Source organism: Nicotiana tabacum, chromosome 19 (genome assembly GCF_000715075.1).
Source record: "Nicotiana tabacum cultivar K326 chromosome 19, ASM71507v2, whole genome shotgun sequence".
Lineage (NCBI taxonomy): Eukaryota > Viridiplantae > Streptophyta > Magnoliopsida > Solanales > Solanaceae > Nicotiana > Nicotiana tabacum.
The window spans coordinates 133,799,045-133,821,805 of NC_134098.1; positions in this window are offsets into that span (position 1 = coordinate 133,799,045).

Here is a 22,761-nt window from a genome sequence, read left to right on the forward strand (position 1 = left end):
ACAGACTAAAAATTACATAATTCTTTTTTTAAAGTAATGGTAATACAAACACACATGCGTTTGAGTAGGCACACAATGCTTTGGGGGAACTCCGAGGTGCACTGGGCTAGATGAAGACTGTCACGTCTCCACCACATATGATGTATCCCTCTATGTGCCTGGAGTATCCTCAGCATCCCTCGATGAAAAGCCATAACCCAGTCGTCTACCACTATGCACCTCTCGCACTAGTCGATCCTCTGCAACCCTCAATGACTCTAGAGCAGTAGGAAAATACTAATCCCAATCATACACCAAAATGGTGATGTCCTGATCAAAACTAGATCTCTCGGGGTCAATTGTGAAGTCCCCGGTGACAGATGAAGGCTGAATGACGGCATATCATTGCGAGCATCGTGTGGCTCAGCAAAGTCACCCGGCAGATCATTGCTTATATCCTCCACGGGTGTCTCAACACCCCCTTGTTGGGGACCCCGTCCTCGCTGACCACCACGGCCATGTGGGCCACCCATTCCTCTATAGACACGCCTGGCACGTCTACCACGTGTTGAGGGCATGCCGGGCCCATGATGGTAATCCTTAGGCGGCACATACGAAGCATCAAAACTTAATCCCGCATCTTCTTGGGCAGCTCTCAATGTGTGAGCAGCAAGATCAGCAACCTGACGACCCCACTCGTGCACAATTGGCACTCTGTCGCCTACATATTGTAGCATCTGCAGCCCCATCTCGTAGAAACGGTGTAAGCCAATAGCATGCATAGCATATAACATATTAATTAATAAAGGATAGAAAGGAAATCTAACATGATAAGTAGGTATATCAAATAACATACCAATATCTCATGCCTGTCGGCGTGGAACATATCGACCACCCTCCCGATGAACGGGATTACCAATCAGAGTGCGAGTAACACGGTAATACCAAATCATATACTCATTCTCCCTGTCAATACGGTTATGTGGAGGGTATGGCTGAATCAGGCCTAGTCTTTGATCCTAGTCCTCTATCTAGGCCTCTAGCTAGGCCAAGAATGCCTGATCGACCTTGTTGCGATCATCCCCGCTCGTAATGTGTGGAATACCAACTAGGAGGAATAAGTATAAGTTGTCGGCGACCAAACTGTAGTAGGGCTCGTCCGGTGGCATGATGCTTGACTATATCGAGACATATTAGTGGGACCTTAGACATCCAAACAAGTCGACTGCATGAGCAATAACCACGCAAACCGGCGATGAGCTCGTCGTTGAATGGCTTCCATATGAACTATTTATTAAACACAAGAATAGTGAGTAAACACAATACAGATCGAGCATTATCAAAAAACTTAGTCAAATATTTACCTGAGCAACTTCAAGTAGATCCAACAGATCCTTGTAATAAGAGAGATGATGTCAAGCCTCGACTTCGCGGGCGCGGCCTCGCCTCTCTACCCACCTCCTAGCACGTGGTAGAAACATAGGTGGTGTATCTGGAGCTATCGGTCGGGGAGGGGGCTGGATCTGCAAGAACCGCTCCAAAGCCCAAACCTAATATTGGATGTGGACATAAATTTGAGTATGTTTTACTATCTTTGTGATAATCATGAAAATAATTGATAATGTTATCACCTGCAGTAGCGGAATAAATCCGGCGATGTCTCTCACGGTGCCCATGGACGCCCTGCACAGCTGCCTATAAAGGTAGGCTAGAACCCTAGTTGTACGTAGATAACTTGTTGACACCCAATTTTGTCCATCCTTACTCCATATTATTCTAATGGGCTACTATTTTGTTTAAGAGTCATAATAATATTTATAGCATTTTTTATGTATTATTACAAGTACTACAACTTTATTATTATTATTATTATTATTATTGTTGTTGTTGTTGTTGTTGTTGTTGTTGTTGTTGTTGTTGTTGTTTTTACATTTTTCTATAAAAAAAATTTATTACGTATAGCAACTTTTAAAGATATGAAGCATTTACAATTTTATGTTTTAGCTTGTTCAAATATTTATATAAAATAGTATTTCTTTTTTAACTTCTTGTATCTTATTTTTTATTACTAATTATCATTCCTAATTATTATGGCACTTTAATTTAATAGTAGGTCAATTATCAACCTTACCCTTGACCCAAAATTCCCTAAGCCTACCCAATCTACTAAACGAAATTTCAGCAAATTAATCTCAAAAACCTTTTTCCAAGTCTTCTTCGCCAGAACCCCGTCAACCCCGTCCTCGGCAAACACCCATGCCCTCCTCTTTCAATTGTTTGATTCATTTACTTTATTTAACCTTTTTCTATCTTTCCTTTTTGTCCTTACCAAATGTCATAGCATAATCTGTTCCCTAAATCAGATACCATTTTCTTCCTTAAGTGAACGAATTTTGGCAGATCATTTGGGTACGAATTTCATTGAAAAAATCTGTCCAAGTTCATAGGAGTCCCCAAATAGGTAAATATTTTGAATTTATCGCGGGTTCCGCTCTCTTTGATTTGATATAATTTTTGTCAGAGAAGCTCAATGTTGCAAGTTTCTTTCCTTCTTGACATGATTTATTATTGCTCTAATTATATAGTGGTCGAATTTGATAACTATTCATATACTTTTTCTATATAGAAAGAATCACTTTTTCCCCAAAGTTGTGGCCTCCGACTTCTGCTAATTGATTCTGTTAAATACTAATTTTTTGCCTTAATTTCTGTCCTTTTAACTTAGAGCGTTAATAATTTTTTTTAGCTATAAACACTACTACTGTTTAAAGCAATAAGGGGGGCTTTTGGTGACCACTGCTCTTCACCATTGTTATAATATTCACTGCTTTTCGGCTACCTGCTTTGCTAGCTGTAAGCCGCGACAAAGTTTGGTTTCTTTTATTTCACTCGATGCGAGTATTGCTCAGAATCTTTAGAGCTTCTTGAGATCTTAGAGCGTGAAGATTCGAGTATTGGTTTCTTGTTGCTGCCGTTCAAAATTTTTATCACTGAGTATTCTGAAGTTTGTCTGGCTTATTTACTGCTGCCCAAGCTCTGTTCGTTTATCGGTATTTGGATTTCTGGTTTCTTATTAATTTGGCGCTTCGCGAACTGGTTAGTTTGTTGTCGATACTATTTTTAGCTTTTCTGATGCGTTAGTTATGTGTAAAGTAGTAGCGTTCGATGCCATTTCTTAGTTTCTTGCGTGGTAGTTGTATGTAGAGTAGTTGATTTAATTAGTTACGCTGCTCGAATGCTATGTTAATCCTGGAAGCTCCCAGGTCAGTTCCCTTATTCTTTATGAACATTGCTAACTTACTTGCGTGAAACTTCTGTGTTTAAACCATACCTTTACTGCTTTCTATGGATTGGTCATACTGCTAAAACTTGCTTGAATACATAGGTCCTGTTAGAACATGAGATATGAATTAATGTGTGTAAATCTGGTTGCCTGCGCTCCATGTTTGCCTAGATATAAATTTATACTAGGTTTATTCCTCATGGAGCGCAGCAAAAGTATACCATGCTTTAAGTTTTAAATATTACGGTGCTAGAAGCAAAAGTATTTGATTTAATAATGAAATTTGCCTAACCCTTTGAATCTACATCTGCATAGGTTATTTCTTAAGAATATAAAAGGATAGCATTTGATTAATGTGTGACTTGAGTATTTAAATAACATAAGCCTGAATTGAGCATCATAGAAATAACGTGCTTAGGGAATAATAAGTCTGATTAACCAATTGAGCGATGTAATGTAGCAAAATCAGTTTAGATGCATGTTTGTATGTTCTTTGTGTTCTGGAATAGCAGGGCCACGATCTGAAATATTTGGACCAAAGCTGAAAGTTTGAAGAGTGGAAAAACCCAGAGAAGGAATCGTGTGGAGTCTGCTGAAGCCTAAGGACCTATTGGTTTTATTTCTGGACTCTGTTCATAGTATTAGCATGCAATAACTTTGTCATAATGGAAATAATGGAAAAGGTGATATAAATTGCTAAGTGTTTATTTGAAAGTTTCACTTATATGATTAGTTGTCAATTCTAGTCTAGTAGGGGAGCCTTGGCGTAACTGGTAAAGTTGTTGTCATGTGACCAGGAGGTCACGGGTTCAAGCCGTAGAAACAGCCTCTTGCAGAAATGCAGAGTAAGATTGCGTACACTAGACTCTTGTGGTCCGGTCCTTCCCCGGACCCCGCGCATAGCTGGAGCTTAGTACACCAGACTACCCCTTTTTGTCAATTCCAGTCTAACAGCTAACTATTGCATACAAGTAATATCAACATGAGCCCTTACTTGCCTTATATGTTGTTCAAGTCCCAATGTGGTCTCTTTTATGTGATGCTAATAAGAATAGAAATAGAAACCTAAGATTTTCTTTAAGTCTAGAATAATCACTTTAGAATAGTGTCCAAAGCCTCCTGGACTATAGGAAGGGACGGGTAGCTCTGAATTAAGACGCGATTTAGAATTAATTAGTGCGCTCTTAGGTTAACAACTTAAAGATAGTAATGAGGGTAGCGAACATGGTACAGAAATTGCTCAAATAGTCATTGCACTTTTGGCTATAAAAGTCTTAGCAGACTTTGCACGGAAGTTGATCCATCAAGCGTAAAAATTTAGCCCCCCTTTAATATAATTAAATAGGTTTTTCTTTATGATTTTCAATTCTTACATTTTCCATGACTAGTTTTAATTAACTGCTTTTAATTTATGTATATACTTGACCACTTAGGATCAATTCACAACTTAGCAACCTACAACATAGTTTAATCCAATAATCTCACATAGTTTAAAATTTAGCCGGGAATCACATTTGTGGACCCCGAAGAGTGCCTAACACCTTCTCTTCGAGGTAATTTGAACCCTTACCCGATCTTTGGTAGCGCAGACTAGTTCAATCAGAGTTATTTGCAAATAGGTTCCCTAACCGTTTAACAGAGTTGTCACATGTCGAAACTCGCTTTCGCGAGAAAATGGTGCGCGATATAACTCATCTAGCCTCTCCAGATGATGCAAAAATCGCAGGCTAACAAGGTTTACCGAAGTGTTCGGGAAAAGAATACCACCAAACATCATCAATAGCAACACCCTCGACTGCCGCTCAATAGCCTTTAATGGTGAGTCATCGGTGATCTCCTCCAGATGCTGCCTAACAGGTGATAACTGTAATCGACAAGCGCCACTCATAGCAGTCAGCTCTGCATGCTGGAATCTAGTGAGCCTATGCAACATTTGTAGATAGTCGTCTCCTATAATCCCTAAGAGTGAGCGGGCAGTGGACAACCAAACCATCAACGGGCAACCCGAATAATACATTCACGTCCTGTAGCGTGATGGTCGCCTCGCCGATAAGTAGGTGAAATATGTGAGTCTCAGGTCTCCACAACTCGATCATAGTCGTGATCAGGGGGCAGTCGAACTACAACCAGCCGACTTCTACAATCTGGTAAAAACCAGTCCGTTGTAGGCATGCAACTGTATGGGGATGAAGTGGGCGCTCCTTAATGAACTCCCAAAAATCGTCGCTACGCCTGGGGTGAAAGGTCTGGGAAAGCAACTGTCCATCCCAGATGTGTGATGACCTATGGCCACCCTAGAGCAACAGTAGCTCTCGAACAACAGGTCCAGGATGCACAGACGGACAATCCATGACGATGTTTGTAAATTGAATAATATTATTGTTCTCTTTAACCGTTTAACGTCTCGAAATATATTGCGATATTTCTTATATTAATATTGAATTGATAAATTTTTATATTATTACTTATATGTTAGTTTTTTGTATTTTACGACTAAAATTCGGTAGGGTTTTATTTGTACTGTCAAGTTTTTTTTTCATATTTTCTCATCGTTATAAGAAAATTAAATATTTAATTCGTTTAACTTATCGAGATATTTTTAATAATTATTTTTATAAAAATTACTATTAAGTATTTATTGCGTTCATAACGATTTATGTCTTAATTTAATACTTTTAACTAAACAAAAACAGCACGGTCTCTTTTACGTACTATTTATTTTTTAACAATCTTATTCCTCATTAAGATAATACTAAATACTTAATTTGTTTAACTATTCGATATTATTTTTAAAAAAATTACTATTAAGTATTTATTTCGTTCATAACGATTTGTATATTAATTTGTATGTTAATAATTGATTAATATTTGATCCGTAATTGATTACTCTAATCGGGTTTATTAATGAGGACACGTCGTTATTGTTCTACACTAAAGAATACTAAAGAACACTAAATGCACACTACTATAAATGGCAATAAATAACATCAATTAACATAAATTAAAATTTATTTACAGTTCTACTATTAACACTAAAGGGCACTAAACAACACTAAAATCACATATTATTGTCGTACAATTATAAAATAGTAAACATGTAACACAAATTATTCAACAACTATATAACAAATGTATAATAAACAATTTTCATACAAATTTGTTAAACATTAAATTATTTTGGTTAAAAAAAATCAAAAAAATTCACAAAATCATACAATACAGTAATAACATCTAATTACTCAATTATATATATCACTTATACTAAAAAGGTCTTTCGACATACCACTTTCTGAAATTTTTTTGAATGGAGAAATAATGAAGCTTTGACCACCGAATCGGGCAATAAACGAGCTCCACTCCACGAGGCAGCCTTGGATCGAGTGTTAGATCGATAAAATAATGATAGGACAAGATTTTGGGAAAGGTGTGGGATCAAGTGAAGTTTTTTTCTTTTAAAAATGGGGGAGGGGGGACGATATGTTTTTTGTTATGTCGGGAAGGAGACTACTAGTTTATTTAAATCACTTATAGCGCATGAATTACATGCGCTATACCTGACTGTCTTTTCACATTCAGGTATAGTATAGAGCATGTATACCTGACTGTCTTTTCACATTCAGGTTTAGCGCATGTATTACATGCACTATATATAAAAATGTTCTCCAGTCGTTTTTCACATATTTTTGGGGAGAAATTCAAAAATAGCCAGATCTACAAGCGGTCATTCAAAAATAGCCACAATTTCAAAAGTAATTGAAATTTAGCTACTTTTCATGTAGAGATAAATCTAAACGAAAATACTGTTCAAAATCCGGAGAATACTCCAGCATAATATACTGCAGTTCCAGTATATTATACTGGAGTTCCAGCATAAGTATACTCCAGTATAACATACTGAACTTCCAATATAATATACTGGTCCAACATATTATGCTGGAAATTCATACACAGGTGCTCCAATCTCCAGTATATTATGCTGGAACTTTCCACGTGTTGGAGTTCCAGCATAATATGCTGGAAGTTCATACACAGATGCACTGATCTCCAGTATATTATGCTGGAACTTTTCGTGTTGCAGCAAAATAATGGCTATTTTTCAATGATTTTGCAAACACTGGCTATTTTTGAATGACCAGTGCGAAAACTGGCTAGCTCGTGCTATTTTTACCATATTTTGGGATTTTGATTCCAATTTTGCAACACTTTGGTTCCTGACTCAACTTGACCCAATCATTTACCATATTAGCGTAATAAATAGGAATTTTACCGCAACCTGAATTCTGCTACCCCCACCCCGCACCCCCAATGATTTCATTTCACTAGTTTTGTACAGCTGAATTCCACAATGGGGGTTAAAAAAATCTACATTGAATACCCTTTTGGTCCAAATGATAGAAATAGAATTATCGTCTGAATTTTTCTGGGGCTTCAAATTAATTATGTTTAGGTTTAGATCAATTGGACGCTAATGGGTTGTAAATTCTATTATCAAGGGCAAATGTCAAAATTTTATAATACAATGTTGACTTTCTAACCCTTTTTTTTTTTGCCATTGAGTTAATTTTATTATCAAGCACAAATGTTGGAATAGTCAATTTATTAAACTTTTGATCACATATATACACTAATTATATTTCTAAAAAAAATGGACTATAGAGTCTATGAATTGTAGATAAGAAAATCAATATTTTAGCTCTATCAGTTTTATATGTTCTCCACTAGTAAAGTATTGATTCACCAGGGGTAACCAATCAGACCATAGGAAACAAAAAACTAAGAAATATAACCAATAGAAAAGAATTCAACATTGAAGGCTTTTTAACAATTGAATGAGGGGAGATATTTAATAATGATTCACAGATATTTATTAGTTCAAATGATCAATAGCAAAGCTACACGTTTAAATGCAATCATTTGTGGGTTAAAGGCTAATAGATTATAGTGGAAAGAAAGGTTGCATTTAGAGGAGAAAAGTCCAAAAGATTGCCAACCTAATTAAAGAGAGTAGTGCATCTAAAGTGAAAATTATGTAGTCAATATTTTTGAACTCAAATCAGTTGTCACCATTTTGCATGAACAATTACCCAATTTAAAAAACAAAAGAAGAAAAACAATGTACAGGGCCAAGGCAATGATTATGGTGTAGTAATTCTAATTCTTATAAGCTAATGTTTACTCTCGTCATTTTGCTAGAATGATAAATGTGGGTTTCCCCAACTTATGACAACTACTGCATCTCATTTTAAAACTAGCGAAAATACCTCAATGTAAATGATTTATTAGTTTATTTTTATTCATTATTGAAATTCGCAGCAAAGAAGGTTATAGCATAATTGGTAGAATTCTAGTTCAAGATGCCAATACAAGCATTATCACTACTACAATTCCAAATAAAAAGGATTCTTCTAAAATTCTAACTAGGAATGGACCTAAAAAATCACACTACAAACCACAAAGCCTATAAGTTTAGAATTGTGACAATTCCTTAAAAGAAAGGGGTCTAGGTTTTTCCATTTTGGTTAAGAGTTCAATTCCTTCTTTTATGATACATTACGTGTTTACGCGTGTAACCCGTATCATTAAGTATACATTTTTAAAAATTATATAAATATTATACATATAATTGACGCGCAATTATTAAGTGTCATTTTGAAAGTATCTCTAGAACTTGATGTTGAGTTAATGGTTATAATAATTATAAATATTGAGATAATTTATATCTAATTATAGTATTTTTAGATTATGTATTTGCATTTTAATACATAACTTTTGTAGAATGCCAAAACCAAAATTATATAGCTTGAGTTTTATACCCTTTTGTTGATATGAAGCCCTTCACTGTTTTAATATAGTTACCTTTTTGATCCTCCACCTAAAACTAAATAGAGCTGAAAGTGGCAAAAATTTTATTTACTAAAAAAAAATCCTAAATCTAAAAACGGTATAAAGTGGTCGAAACTTCCCTAATATAAATTGAAAATACTTGAAATTTAGTAATGGAGTTGAAAATAAAAACTTCTAAAACTAAAAGGAATTGAAAAATCAAAGTTCTAAAAAGTAGAAAAATAATTAAATAACTAATCCTAAATATTAGGGAATTAATTAAATAACTATTTTTATATATTTGAGAAATAACTAAATGACTATTTTGTTGTAACGACCCGATTTTTTGTTTTAAGAATTTACGCCTCGTTCAGTGACTTAAGGTCTCTAGCAGCCTCGCAATATGTATTATGGCCCGCGTGTGTGGTCGAGTTTGATTTGCGGATGATTCAGAGAGATTAGGGACACTTAGTCCCTAAGATGGAAGCTTAAGCCTTAGGATTTTTACCGTAGTCGGAACTGTATGAAGAGGATTCCGGAATAGAGTTCTGTCGGTTCTATTAGCTCTGTTGGGTGATTTTGGACTTAGGAGCGTGTCTGGACAATGAATTTGAGGTCTGTAGCCAATTTAGGCTTAAAATGACGAAAGTCAAATTTTTGAGAAGTTTAACCGGGGGTTGCCTTTTTGATATCAGGGTCAGAATGCGATTCCGAGAGTTGAAACAGCTCCGTTATATTATTTGGGACTTGCCTGCAAAATTTGACATCATTGCGGGTTGGTTTGATAGGTTTCAACACGAGTTTTAGAAGTTGGAAGTTTTTGAAATTCATAAGTTCGATTTATTGTGCGATTTGTATTTTCAGCGTAATTGGATGTGAGTTGAAACCTCGAGCGAGTTCGTGATATGTTATGGGACTGGTTGGTATGATTGGACGGGGTCCCGAGGGGCTCGGGTGTGTTTCGGACCAAATTAGAGCTGTTTAGACTGCTGTTGCTGAAGTCTGGTATCCTTCTTCGCGAACGCGAATGGAGTCCTGCGTTCGCGAAGAGGAATTTGAGGGGATAATGATTTGTCCTTCGCAAACGCGAAGCTGTGAAAGCGAACGCGAAGAAGGAGCAAGGCAAGCCTTCGCGAATGCGGCCCAGGCAACGCGAACGCGAAGAAGAAAGGAAGATAGGGGCCTGGGATCGTTTGGCCTTCGTGAACGCGAAGAGTGGAACGCGAACGCGAAGGCATTGGTCAGCTGGTCATCGCGAACGTGACGAGGACTTCGTGAACGCGAAGAAGAAATGATGGGGCACAAACAGTTGGCCTTCGCAAACACAACTAGGATGTCGCGAATGCGATGAAGGATTTGAGGCAGTTGGGTTTTGGCCTTCGCGAACGCGAAGTAATGATCGCGAACACGTAGAAGGCCTATCTGCGCAGAATTAAAAGTCCCAAAAATGGGAGTTTGAATTCATAACTCAAAATCAAATTGGGAGCTCGATAGAAGGCGATTTTTGGAGAGATTCTTGCGTGGGTGTTTGGGGTAAGTGATTCTTATCCAGTTTTGATTAATTTCCATGATTATGTTTTTGAATCCATCATTTAATTCGAATTTAATGGAAGAAAAATCAAGATTTTTTGTAAACTCTTCCAAAGACGAAAATTTAAGATTTGGAGGTCGAGCTGTCATTGGAATTCGATAAAATTGGTATGGTTGAACTCGTATCGGAATGGGTGTTCGGGTTTTATGAAAATTATGTTGGGTTCCGAGAGGCAAGTTTCGCGTTGACTTTTGTTGACTTTTTTGGAATAAAATTTTAATTCAACATATTATTATCCGGAATTATTTTTGATGAATTTTAATGAAGTTATACAATTAATTTGGATAGATTTGAACTGCCCGGAGGCCAATTCAAGCAAGAAAACTATTTTGGAATATCGGCCTAACTTTAAAAAGGTAAGTGTCTTGCTTAACCTTGAGTGAGGAAAATTTCCCTTAGGCATTGAGTCTTATGTGCAACTTGGGTAATTGAAAATCATGTACGCGAGGTGACGAGTACGTACTTAGTTTATATGTGCAAATTTTATTGAGTTAAAGTCTTGAGCATATTGTATTATAAATTGGATAATTGTTGGTATATATTTAATCATCTACTTGTCGGGCTTAAACCCTTGTTATTGACTCTGTTGTTATATGACAATGTGATGTGACTGTTATTTGATTATTTATGAAATTTCGTGAATTTGCTGGTTTGATAATTTTTGAAATTTAATTTTATTTTGGATTTTTCCATCAGAAAATAATTAATTAAATGAGCTTAAGAAGAGGTATTTATATAATTATTAAAAATTTGTTCTTTTATAAAAATTTCGCTTTTTGTTGAGTAATTTCTATCTCTATTGATTGTTTTTGGGTGTTGTACACATTGTATGGAGCATTTGGCTATTTGCTGTGAAATTAATTGACTTGTTTGTAGCTTTGAAATTTGGTTGTGGCCATTGGGCAAATTGTGAGATGAATTAATTTTTGTTATGTTGTTGTGATAATTTTTCATGTAAAGTGTTATGTTGTGTGAGTTGTTATTTTGGGGAGATAAGGGTGAAATTTCACCATTGATATTATGTGGTTATAAGGGTGGCATTTCACTGTTGTGTTTGTTGGCTATTGATATTGTCTGGGCGGAGCGATAATGGTGGCTATAGGAGCGATATGGGTAGCAATAGGAGCGATAAGGGTGGCTATTGATATTGTCTGGGCGGAGCGATAAGGATGGCTATAGGAGCGATAAGGGTGAAAATAGAAGTGATAAGGGTGGCTATTGTCAGGGACGATATGTGATAATGTGAGGTTGTGGTGTTGACAATATTCATGTGATGTTGTGATGTTGTGATGTTCTTATGTTTATTTTTATACCTTATGCAACTTGTCTTATTGTTAGTAAAATTGATAATAATCTGATTTATGTTGAAATTTGGAGTCTGTGGCTATTATTAGGCGGTTTATAAAATGAAATGTGGGCACGAGGTGCCGTGAATTGTGATATGAAATGGGAATATTAGCACGTAAATTGTCCGTGCAATTGTGATATAAAATATGGGCACGAGGTGCTGTGATGAAATGATAATGATATTGGGCACGTGAATTGTCCGTCCAGTTGTGATATAAAATGAGGGCACAAGGTGCCGGGAAAATATGATAATTTAATTATGGGCACGAGGTGCCGTGAAAATATAAAAATGGGTTGAGACCCGTATTTACGAAAAATATTAAAATGGGCTGAGACCCGTATTTTGATGATTTTGAAATGAGGTGTCACATGGTGACTTTTTAATTGAAAGAATTATATTCAAAATATTTATTTGGAAGGATTTTTACTTAGAAAGTATTATATAAAAGAATTGTATTTTGAAAGATATTTATTTGAGCAAATTGTATTTGAAAAGATTTATTGAAAGAATTATATTTGAAAAATAATTATTTGAGAAAATTATATTTGAAAGAGAGTTATCTGGAAGAACTATGTGAAAGACATTAATTTGAAGGGCTTGATTTAATTGGGTGTAATTGTGTTTATTAATCGTTGAGTGATATTAATGGTATTATTGTTGTCTGTTGTGCATATCACCGGTTGTTTTATCCTGCCTTTATTATTAATTGTTTCATATTATTTTGTATATTATATTGCACAGGTTATTAGACTTGTGAAAGTCTTGACTGTACCTCGTCTATACTCCATTGAGGTTAGTCTTGATACTTACTGGGCACCGCTGTGGTGTGCTCACTCTACACTTCTGCACATTTTTATGCAGAGCCAGGTATCGAAGATAACGGACTTGAGCAGAGTTACAAAGGATTATAAGGATTCAAGGTAGAGTTGTTTGGACATTGCAGTCCCTTGGAGTCTTTTCATTTCATTGTACTGTTAATTTGTAATTAGACAGTATTGTATATTCGGTCCTCAAGATCATTCCAGGTATTCAGTTAGAGTTCGTGACTCAATACTACCATTCTTGAGAGGTTGTATATTCATATTTATTCAGCTGTTAGTTTTGGTTACTTATAAAAAAAGGCTTCAAAATGTAATAAAATTCGGCTTACCTAGTCTTAGAGACTAGGTGCCATCACGACGCCTGTGGTGAAATTTTGGGTCGTGACAAGTTGGTATCAGAGCTCTAGGTTCATAGGCTCTACGAGTCACAAACAAGTCTAGTAGAGTCTTGCGGATCGGTACGGAGACGTCTGTACTTATATTCAAGAGGCTACAGAACTGCTAGGAAATTTCCATTTCTTTCATTCCTGCCGCGCGGAATTTGTTGAATTTGGAATTTGAGCCTTTGTATCTCTATTCTCTCACAAATGGTAAGGACACGTGCTACTGGATTAGCTGAGTAGGCATCCACTCATACTGCTAAGGCTGCAAGAGGCTGGGGCTGAGATAGAGGCCGAGGTAGAGGTCAAAGAAGGGCATGTGCTACGACTAGAGCACCTGTCAGAACAACAGTTGAGGAGCCACTAGTAGCTCCAGTTGGGGGACAGGTACCGGAAGCACCTGTTTGTACCCTCGGACTTCAGGAGACTTTAGCACAGTTCCTGAGTATGTTTGGTACATTAACTCAGGCGGGATTGATCTCTGTTGCACCAAACATTCCGCAGATTGGGGGAGTAGCTCAGACTCCTACCACAACTCCAGAGCAACAGGTTCCCGTTGGTCAGGTTCTGGGTGTAGTACCGGTACAACCTATTATTCCGGTTTGACCTGAGGTCAGGCCAGAGGCATCAGAAGAAGAACAAAAGAGACCAGAAAGGTTTAAGAAATATGATCCACCAACATTCAGTGGCACAGCCACAGAGGATGCCCAAGAATTTATGGAAAATTATCACCGTATTCTCCGCACCATGGGTATTGTGGACGTGAGTGGAGTTGCCTTTACTACATTTCAACTATCAGGCGCAGCGTATCGGTGGTGGCAAATCTATGAATAAGGTAGACCAGCCGATGCAACACCACCAACTTGAACTCAATTTTCGGAAATGTTCTTGAAAGAGTTTGTTCCCTAGACTCTCCAAGATGCGTGGTGCATAGAGTTTGAACGGTTACGTCAGGGCACTATGACAGTGTCAGAATATGCTACCAGGTTCAGTGAGTTAGCCCATCATGCATCTATCTTAGTACCTACAATTAGAGAACGGGTCCGCAGATTCATTGAGGGGCTCGATTATGATATTAAAATATGTATGCCTCGAGAGTTGCAAACTGATGCTCCATTTCAACAAGTAGTGGAAATTACAAGGAAGATTGAGGGTGTTTTAGGCGAGGAAAGGGAGTCTAAGGAGGCCAAAAGGTCTCGAAGATCTGGAGGGTTCAGTGGATTTTACTCTTCAGCTAAAACCCATTATAACGGAGACTCGAGCAGTCAGTCAGCTCAGTCCGCACATCATATTACTCGGAGTGCTCCAGTTTATAGTGCACCACCGACACGAGATTCTTACAATGATTATTCCAGTTATTCGGCACAGATCAGTACGAGTAGCCGCGACCTCAGAGGGTTTGTTATGAGTGTGGTGATACTAGGCATATCATGAGAGATTGTCCCAGACTTGGGAGGGGTGGATTCCATCAGAACACTTCAACTGCAAGCTTTATTCCAGTTGATACTCCACATGCACAGTCAGCTAGATATGGAGGACATGCGGGGAGTGGGCGCCTAAGAGGTGGAGGCCCAACCCGTTGATATGATCACTATGGTTTGGCTGAGGCCAATACACCAGATAGTATCGTTGCAGGTACGATCCTGATTTTTATTATAAAAGGATGTTTTCCTTAATTTGATTCGGTTCTGAATAATAAGGTGAGTCCTCCTATTATGCTCCACTTATGGTGAGCTTCGTAAATTATGACCCACTTATATGTTTATCCCTATTGGGAGATTTGAAGGTGTGAGTCCGTGTCTGTCATTTATTTTTGTACACCATTGAGGGCTATAAGTCCAAAAGTAATTTTTATTATTTATTACAGTGGGTTTAATGTGTTTAGAAATAATTGATTCCAATCTTTATGAATTATACGCCCTACCGGTATGAGGGTTCATTATATGTTGTGAAAATTGTTTATGAAATGTATTGAAAAGAAGACATAAAGGAAATTGAAAATTTCAGTTGGCACAATGTGCAACATAATTGTGATTCAGATTTGAGGACAAGATCCTAGCATTTTTACATGATGTGAAATATTTAAACCGGGCTGCAAGCCGCGATGGAAGTTATATAAGGACGAGGTCCTTGTGGTGAAATGTTTATGAGTTTAAAATTCTCCCTTGTGAAATTTAATTTGTGCAATAATATTAATAGGGAGTCAGGCCTGTTAGGCTTATTTGATAATGCTTGTATATTTTCTGTTCATATTCATCTATTTTTGTGCTGTAAATATTGAGTTTTAGCCTATGAGGTGAGTGTCCAGGTGGCGTTAAATGTGACCCATTAACCCGAGTAAGTAATCATGAGGTCTTCATGTCTCACATTCTGTTGGCAGTGTTGTGAAAAATTTGAAACGAGGTGATGGTTAATATGAGATTAATTGATAATACTAGAATTAATTATGAACAGCTTTTAAGACCAGAGATGTGGTTCTGAGCATACATATGATGTGCTTCATGTCCTGATATCATTATGATCAGGCAATGCTGAGATTAATATTATTGATATATACCTTGTGGTATTTTGTTGGATTTTGGATATGTTGTTAGGAGTTGTTTGGGTGTTACTCTGGCAGGTGGATAGGCCCAATTACAGGGGAGACTCTGCCGAAATTTCTGAAAAATTTGGGAGTTAGTAAAATTTGAAGGATTGAGAATTGCAAAAGAAGAGACAAATTATGTTATGTGTTTGAGGGGAATGATCCTAAGCGGGGAATAATGCAGTACCCCAAAGGAAGTCTTGAATTACTTCAACACTATCGAGAAAATTGATGTGTGCATAGGCATGAGTTGCTATAGCTAGTTGAGACTAATATTATGCGTTGTTGTGAGAAATCAGGTCTTTTGAAAATATTGGAGCGTAAGAAAATGGCCTTAAAGTTTACAAATATGGATAAAAGAATTAATCTCAAGTGAGATGATGTTGTCGGGCTTATTTCAAATGTGGTAACGTGGAATAAATAGTGAGTTTATGTGTAAAAGTAAAATTATCAACTCGGTAACCTCAGAATAATTCTTATAACGTTCGAGAACGAATATTTGTTTAAGAGGTGGAGAATGTAACGACCCGATTTATTATTTTAATAATTTACGCCCTGTTTAGTGACTTAAGGTCTATATCATCCTCGCAATATGTATTATGACCCGCGTGTGTGGTCGAGTTTGATTTACGGATGATTCAGAGAGATTTGGGACACTTAGTCCCTGAGATGGAAGTTTCAGCCTTAAGATTTTTACCGTAGTTAGAATTGTGTGAAGACGATTCCGGAATAGAGTTCTGTCGGTTCCGTTAGCTCCGTTGGGTGATTTTGGACTTAGGAGCGTGTCTGAACCGTGAATCTGAGGTCTTTAGCCAATTTAGGCTTAAAATGGCGAAAGTCGAATTTTTGAAAAGTTTGATCGGGAGTTGGCTTTTTGATATTGGGGTCAGAATGCGATTCCGAGAGTTGAAACAACTCTGTTATGTTATTTGGGACTTGCCTACAAAATTTAACATTATTCCGATTTGGTTTGATAGGTTTCGGCATGAGTTTTAGAAGTTGGAAGTTTTTTAAGTTCATAAGTTCGATTTGTGATGCGATTTATATTTTTGGCATAATTGGATGTTATTTGAAACCTCGAGCGAGTCCGTGATATGTTATAGGACTGGTTGGCATAATTGGACAGGGTCCCGAGGGGCTCGGGTGTGTTTTGGACCAAATTGGAGTTGTTTGGACTACTGTTGCTGAAATTTGGTTTCCTTCTTCACGAACGCGAAGGGAGTCCTGCGTTCGCGAAGAAGAATTTGAGGGGAAATGATTTGTCCTTCGCGAACGCGAAGCTATGAAAGCGAACGCGAAGAAGGAGCAGGGCAAGCCTTCGCGAATGTGGCCCAGGCAACGCGAACGCGAAGAAAAAAGGAAGATAGGGGCCTGGGATCGTTTGGCCTTCATGAACGCGAAGAGTGGAACGTGAACGCGAAGGCGTTGGTCAGCTGGTCATCGCGAACGCGACGAGGACTTCGCGAACGCGAAGAAGAAATGATGGGGCACAAACAGTTGGCCTTCGCAAATGCGACTAGGACGTCGCGAACGCGATGAAGGATTTGAGGCAGTTGGGTTTTGGCCTTCGCGAACGCGAAGTAATGATCGCGAACGCGTAGAAGGCCTATCTGGGCAGAATTAAAAGTCCCAAAAATGGGGGTTTGAATTCATAACTCAAAATCAAATTGGGAGCTCGATAGAAGGCGATTTTTGGAGAGATTCTTGCGTGGGTGTTTGGGGTAAGTGATTCTTATCCAGTTTTGATTAATTTCCATGATTATATCTTTGAATCCATCATTTAATTTGGATTTAATGGAAGAAAAATTAAGATTTTTTGTAAAATCTTTCAAAGATGAAAATTTAAGATTTGGAGGTCGAGTTGTTATTGGAATTCGATAAAATTGGTATGGTTGAACTCGTATCAGAATGGGTGTTCGGGTTTTATGAAAATTATGTCGGTTTCCAAGAGGCAAGTCCCACGTTGACTTTTGTTGACTTTTTTGGAATAAAATTTTAATTCGACATATTATTATCCGAAATTATTTTTGATGAATTTTAATGAAGTTATGCAATTAATTTGGATAGATTTGAGCTGTCCGGAGGCCAATTCAAGCAAGAAGGCTATTTTGGAATATCGGCCTAACTTCAAAAAGGTAAGTGTCTTGCTTAACCTCGAGTGAGGGAAATTCTCCTTAGGTATTGAGTCTTATGTGCAACTTGGGTAATTGAAAATCATGTACGCGAGGTGACGAGTACGTACTTAGTTTATATGTATAAATTTTATTGAGTTAAAGTCTTGAGCATATTGTGTAGTAAATTGAATAATTGTTGGCATATATTTAATCATCTACTTGTTGTGCCTAAACCCTTGTTGTTGACTCTGTTGTTATATGACAATATGATGTGATTGTTATTTGATTATTTATGAAATTTCTTGAATTTGCTGGTTTGATAATTATTGGAATTTAATTTCATTTTGGATTTTTTCCTCGGAAAATAATTAATTAAATGAGTTTAAGAAGATGTGTTTATATAATTATTAAAAATTTATTCTTTTATGAAGACTTCGCTTTATGTTGAGTAATTTCTATCACTATTGATTATTTTTGGGTGTTGTACACATTGTGTGAAGCATTTGGCTATTTTCTGTGAAATTAATTGACTTGTTTGTAGCTTTGAAATTTGGTTGTGGCCATTGGGCAAATTGTGAGATGAATTAATTTTTGTTATGTTATTGTGATAATTTTTCGTGTAAATTGTTGTGTTATGTGAGTTGTTATTTTGGGGAGATAAGGGTGACACTTCACCATTGATATTATGTGGTTATAAGGGTGGCATTTCACTGTTGTATTTATTGGCTATTGATATTGTTCTAGCGGAGCGATAAGGGTGGCTATAGGAGCGATAAGGGTGGCAATAGGAGCGATAAGGGTGGCTATTGATATTGTCTGGGCGGAGCGATAAGGGTGGTTATAGGAGCGATAAGGGTGGCTATTGTCAGGGACGATATGTGATGATGTGAGGTTGTGGTGTTGACAATGTTCATGTGATGTTGTGATGTTCTTGTGTTTATTTTTATACCTTGTGCAACTTGTCTTGTTGTTAGTAAAATTGATAATAATCTGATTTATGTTGAAATTGAGAGCCTGTGGCTATTGTCAGGCGGTTTATTAATTGAAATGTGGACACGAGGTGCCGTGAATTGTGATATGAAATGGGGATATTGGCACGTGAATTGTTCGTGCAGTTGTGATATAAAATGTGGGCACGAGGTACTGTGATGAAATGATAATGATATTGGGCACGTGAATTGTCCATGCAGTTGTGATATGAAATGAAGGCACGAGGTGCCGGAAAAATACGATGATTTAATTATGGGCACGAGGTGCCGTGAAAATATGAAAATGGGCCGAGACCTATATTTACGAAAATTATGAAAATAGGCTGAGACCCGTATTTTGATGATTTTGAAATGAGGTGTCACATGGTGACTTTTTAATTGAAAGAATTATATTCAAAATATTTATTTGGAAGGATTTTTACTTAGAAAGTATTATATAAAAGAATTGTATTTTGAAAGATATTTATTTGAGCAAATTGTATTTGAAAAGATTTATTGAAAGAATTATATTTGAAAAATAATTATTTGAGAAAATTATATTTGAAAGAGAGTTATCTGGAAGAACTATGTGAAAGACATTAATTTGAAGGGCTTGATTTAATTGGGTGTAATTGTGTTTATTAATTGTTGAGTGATATTAATGGTATCCTTGTTGTCTGTTGTGCATATCACTGGTTGTTTTATCCTGCCTTTATTATTATTTATTTCCTATTATTTCGTATATAATATTGCACAGGTTATTAGACTAGTGAGTGTCTTGACTGTACCTCGTCTCTACTCCATTGAGGTTAGTCTTGATACTTACTGGGCACCGCTGTGGTGTACTCACTCTACACTTCTACACATTTTTGTGCAGAGCCAGATATCGAAGATAACGGACTTGAACAGAGTTAAAGCGGGATTGTAAGGATTCAAGGTAGAGCTGCTTGGACGTCGCAATCCCTTGGAGTCTTTTCATTTCATTGTACTGTTAATTTGTAATCAAACAGTATTGTATATTCGGTCCTCGAGATCATTCCATATATTCATTTAGAGTTCGTGACTCAGTACTACCAGTCTTGGGAGGTTGTATATTCATATTTATTCAACTGTTAGTTTTGGTTACTTATAAAAAAAAATGCTTCAAAATGTAATAAAAACCGGCTTACCTAGTCTTAGAAACTAGGTGCCATCACGACACATGTGGTGGGATTTTGGGTCGTGACATTTGTCTAGTATGAATTGTATTTTTAAAGATAAAAAAGACGAACGACATTTCTCTTAGGGCCTTCGTGCCTTTATATATATATATATATATATATATATATATATATATATATATATATATATATATATATATATATATAGAGAGAGAGAGAGAGAGAGAGAGAGAGAGAGATTATTGCCTCTACAGTCTAAAGGTCTTAGGAAGATAGTACTAATCTTTGAACTTGCTTCCTTGTACAAAATTTATTAATGTGTAGAATGGTCCGTTTGCAAATTTGATGTAAGTTATAGTATAGCCCCAAATTATTATGCATATCAATACATATAAAAAAAGAAAACATCGCTAGATATAGCTTTGGTTGATTTCAATCATGTTTGTACAATTTGAATTTGGTTTTCAAAGACAAAGCACACGAAGTACATTTCTTACGTATTAGCCGTCTTTTTCGGACCTTTTCATTGAATTGATATTTGAAGGGAAAAGAAACTTCTCTAGGTATACGAGAAAGAAGATTTTTGATAGAGCACTATAATTTAGAGCCTAATAATTATAGTTTGCCTAACTATTATTTGTAGCTATAATTGGTATCAGCTTGTATAACTTGTATTCAAGCGTGCAACAAATACAATATGCGTCAATTGTATTCGTTCGAATAACAAATACAACATGTATCAACCGTATTCGTTCGCGCAATTGTATTCATTCAGGCAACGAATACAACATGTATCAACTGTAACCAAGGTAAAATATAAGGGTGTATACAAAGGATACAACATGTATCAACTATGTACATGAGTGTATACAAAGGATACAACATCTATCAACTGTATTCATACGTGCAACGAATACAACCAACGCGAATATAGAAATACAAAAAAATAAAATGCTCTTGTTGAGAGTCGAACTCAAGACCTCAGCTAACTAAATAGACGCTCTAACCAAATATAGCTACGGATTTGCTATAAAATTCAAATATAGCTACAGATGAAAAATTTGTTGAAAGTATAGCTACAAATGGTAAATACAATATATATGTTTGATGTGTTTCGTAATTTTTCCATACAAGAACGCCATAAGGTTACTTTTAGCAGTCATAATGTTTTACATTGACTGGATTGAATAATCTCATGAATATTTGATAATGAAGCAAATGGGAGGTGAAATAAAGGTAAAGTATTTTTAAATTTGAAACAAGTCAAGTCTTGACCTAATGGTTAACAAGTCAATACGAAGATTCTGACATGTAGAAGTATTAGCTTCAAATTTCACCATCGTATGAGTATTGTGGTTGAATTATATTCCTATGTTAATATTCTTCCTACTAATATTTGTTCTATAAATATTGTAAATGTATTTCTTTGTAAAAAATAATTTAAATATCTTCTTACCCTTGTCACAAAAGAAAAGGGTAACAAGTATCTCAAACTCAAAATTAGACGCTTCCGTTTGAAAGAGGCTCTTCTTCCCTGCCTTTATACTTTTCTAGGCCTCCTAGAAGTTGAGACTGAACTCTGGGCTGATTGTGTTGCTTCTTGGTTTGCTCAGTACTGGGCTTTTATTAGTGCCATCGCTCTGGACGTGTAACAACGCGATAAACAGGTTATGGGCTCACTGCTTCCTATTGGTCGAAATGACACCAGGTAGCCACTCTAAAGGACAGCTATTTAGGAATTAGCCAATAATTTAACTTCTATCCACCGAATGTAGAAATTGCTTGACCCACTTTGGACCAGGAGAAGTTTTGCTTAAATAATACTGTTTCAGTTTCAACGAACACTCTTTCTAACGTATATTCCAAATATAAAAAGAAGCTAGAGTGTATTCGTTAATATAAAAAATGACATTTTAAGGTTGGAGAACAATTTTTTAAACTAGAGAATAAGAAAAAGACCAACTCCTTTCATCTGAAAAAAATATCATGAAGTTTTGATATACGAAAATCAGAAAATTTCGTAAGAATTGTTGTTTAATGGGTGATTGTATCTGTGATTTTCTAAAGTTCAAAAAGCAAAAAAAAAGGAAGTGACAGCCTGAGACAATGAAATTAAAATATGAAAAAGGTTTCTTCAGCTTTTACAAAAGTGATTTTAGCATATTAAGACCTAATAATTCCATAAATGAGAATCTTTTTTAGATCCCCAGAAAATTTCCACTGGCCCATCTGGTACACAAAAGAAAAAAGAAAAAAAAGGCACTAAACCAGTTAATTTTATCACTCTTTCAATCCGTTTGGATTAGCTGATCGTAAATAGCTGATAAGTTTGAAGTGTTGAAAAGTTTTAAACTGCGAAAACTGATTTTTAAAATAAGCATTTACGTGTTTGGATACAAGTGTTGAAAGTGATAATAAACAATTAATGTATTTGATAAAAAAATGCCGATAAACTATTCTTTTGTTAAAATGACAAAAATACCCATGATTTTTTTTCAAAAGAATATAAATTAAAAAAAAATCTTTGTAAAGAAAAGAATTAACAATGAATATGAGAAATTTATTTTGGGAAAAGTATTTTGTGAATTAGACAATATTATTAAGGATAAACTTGTAAAAGTGTTGGTCAAACTAAAAGTGCTAAGGTGAAAAGCTATAAGTTGGGGGTGACCAACTTATGACTTATGACTGATTTTAACTTATAAACACT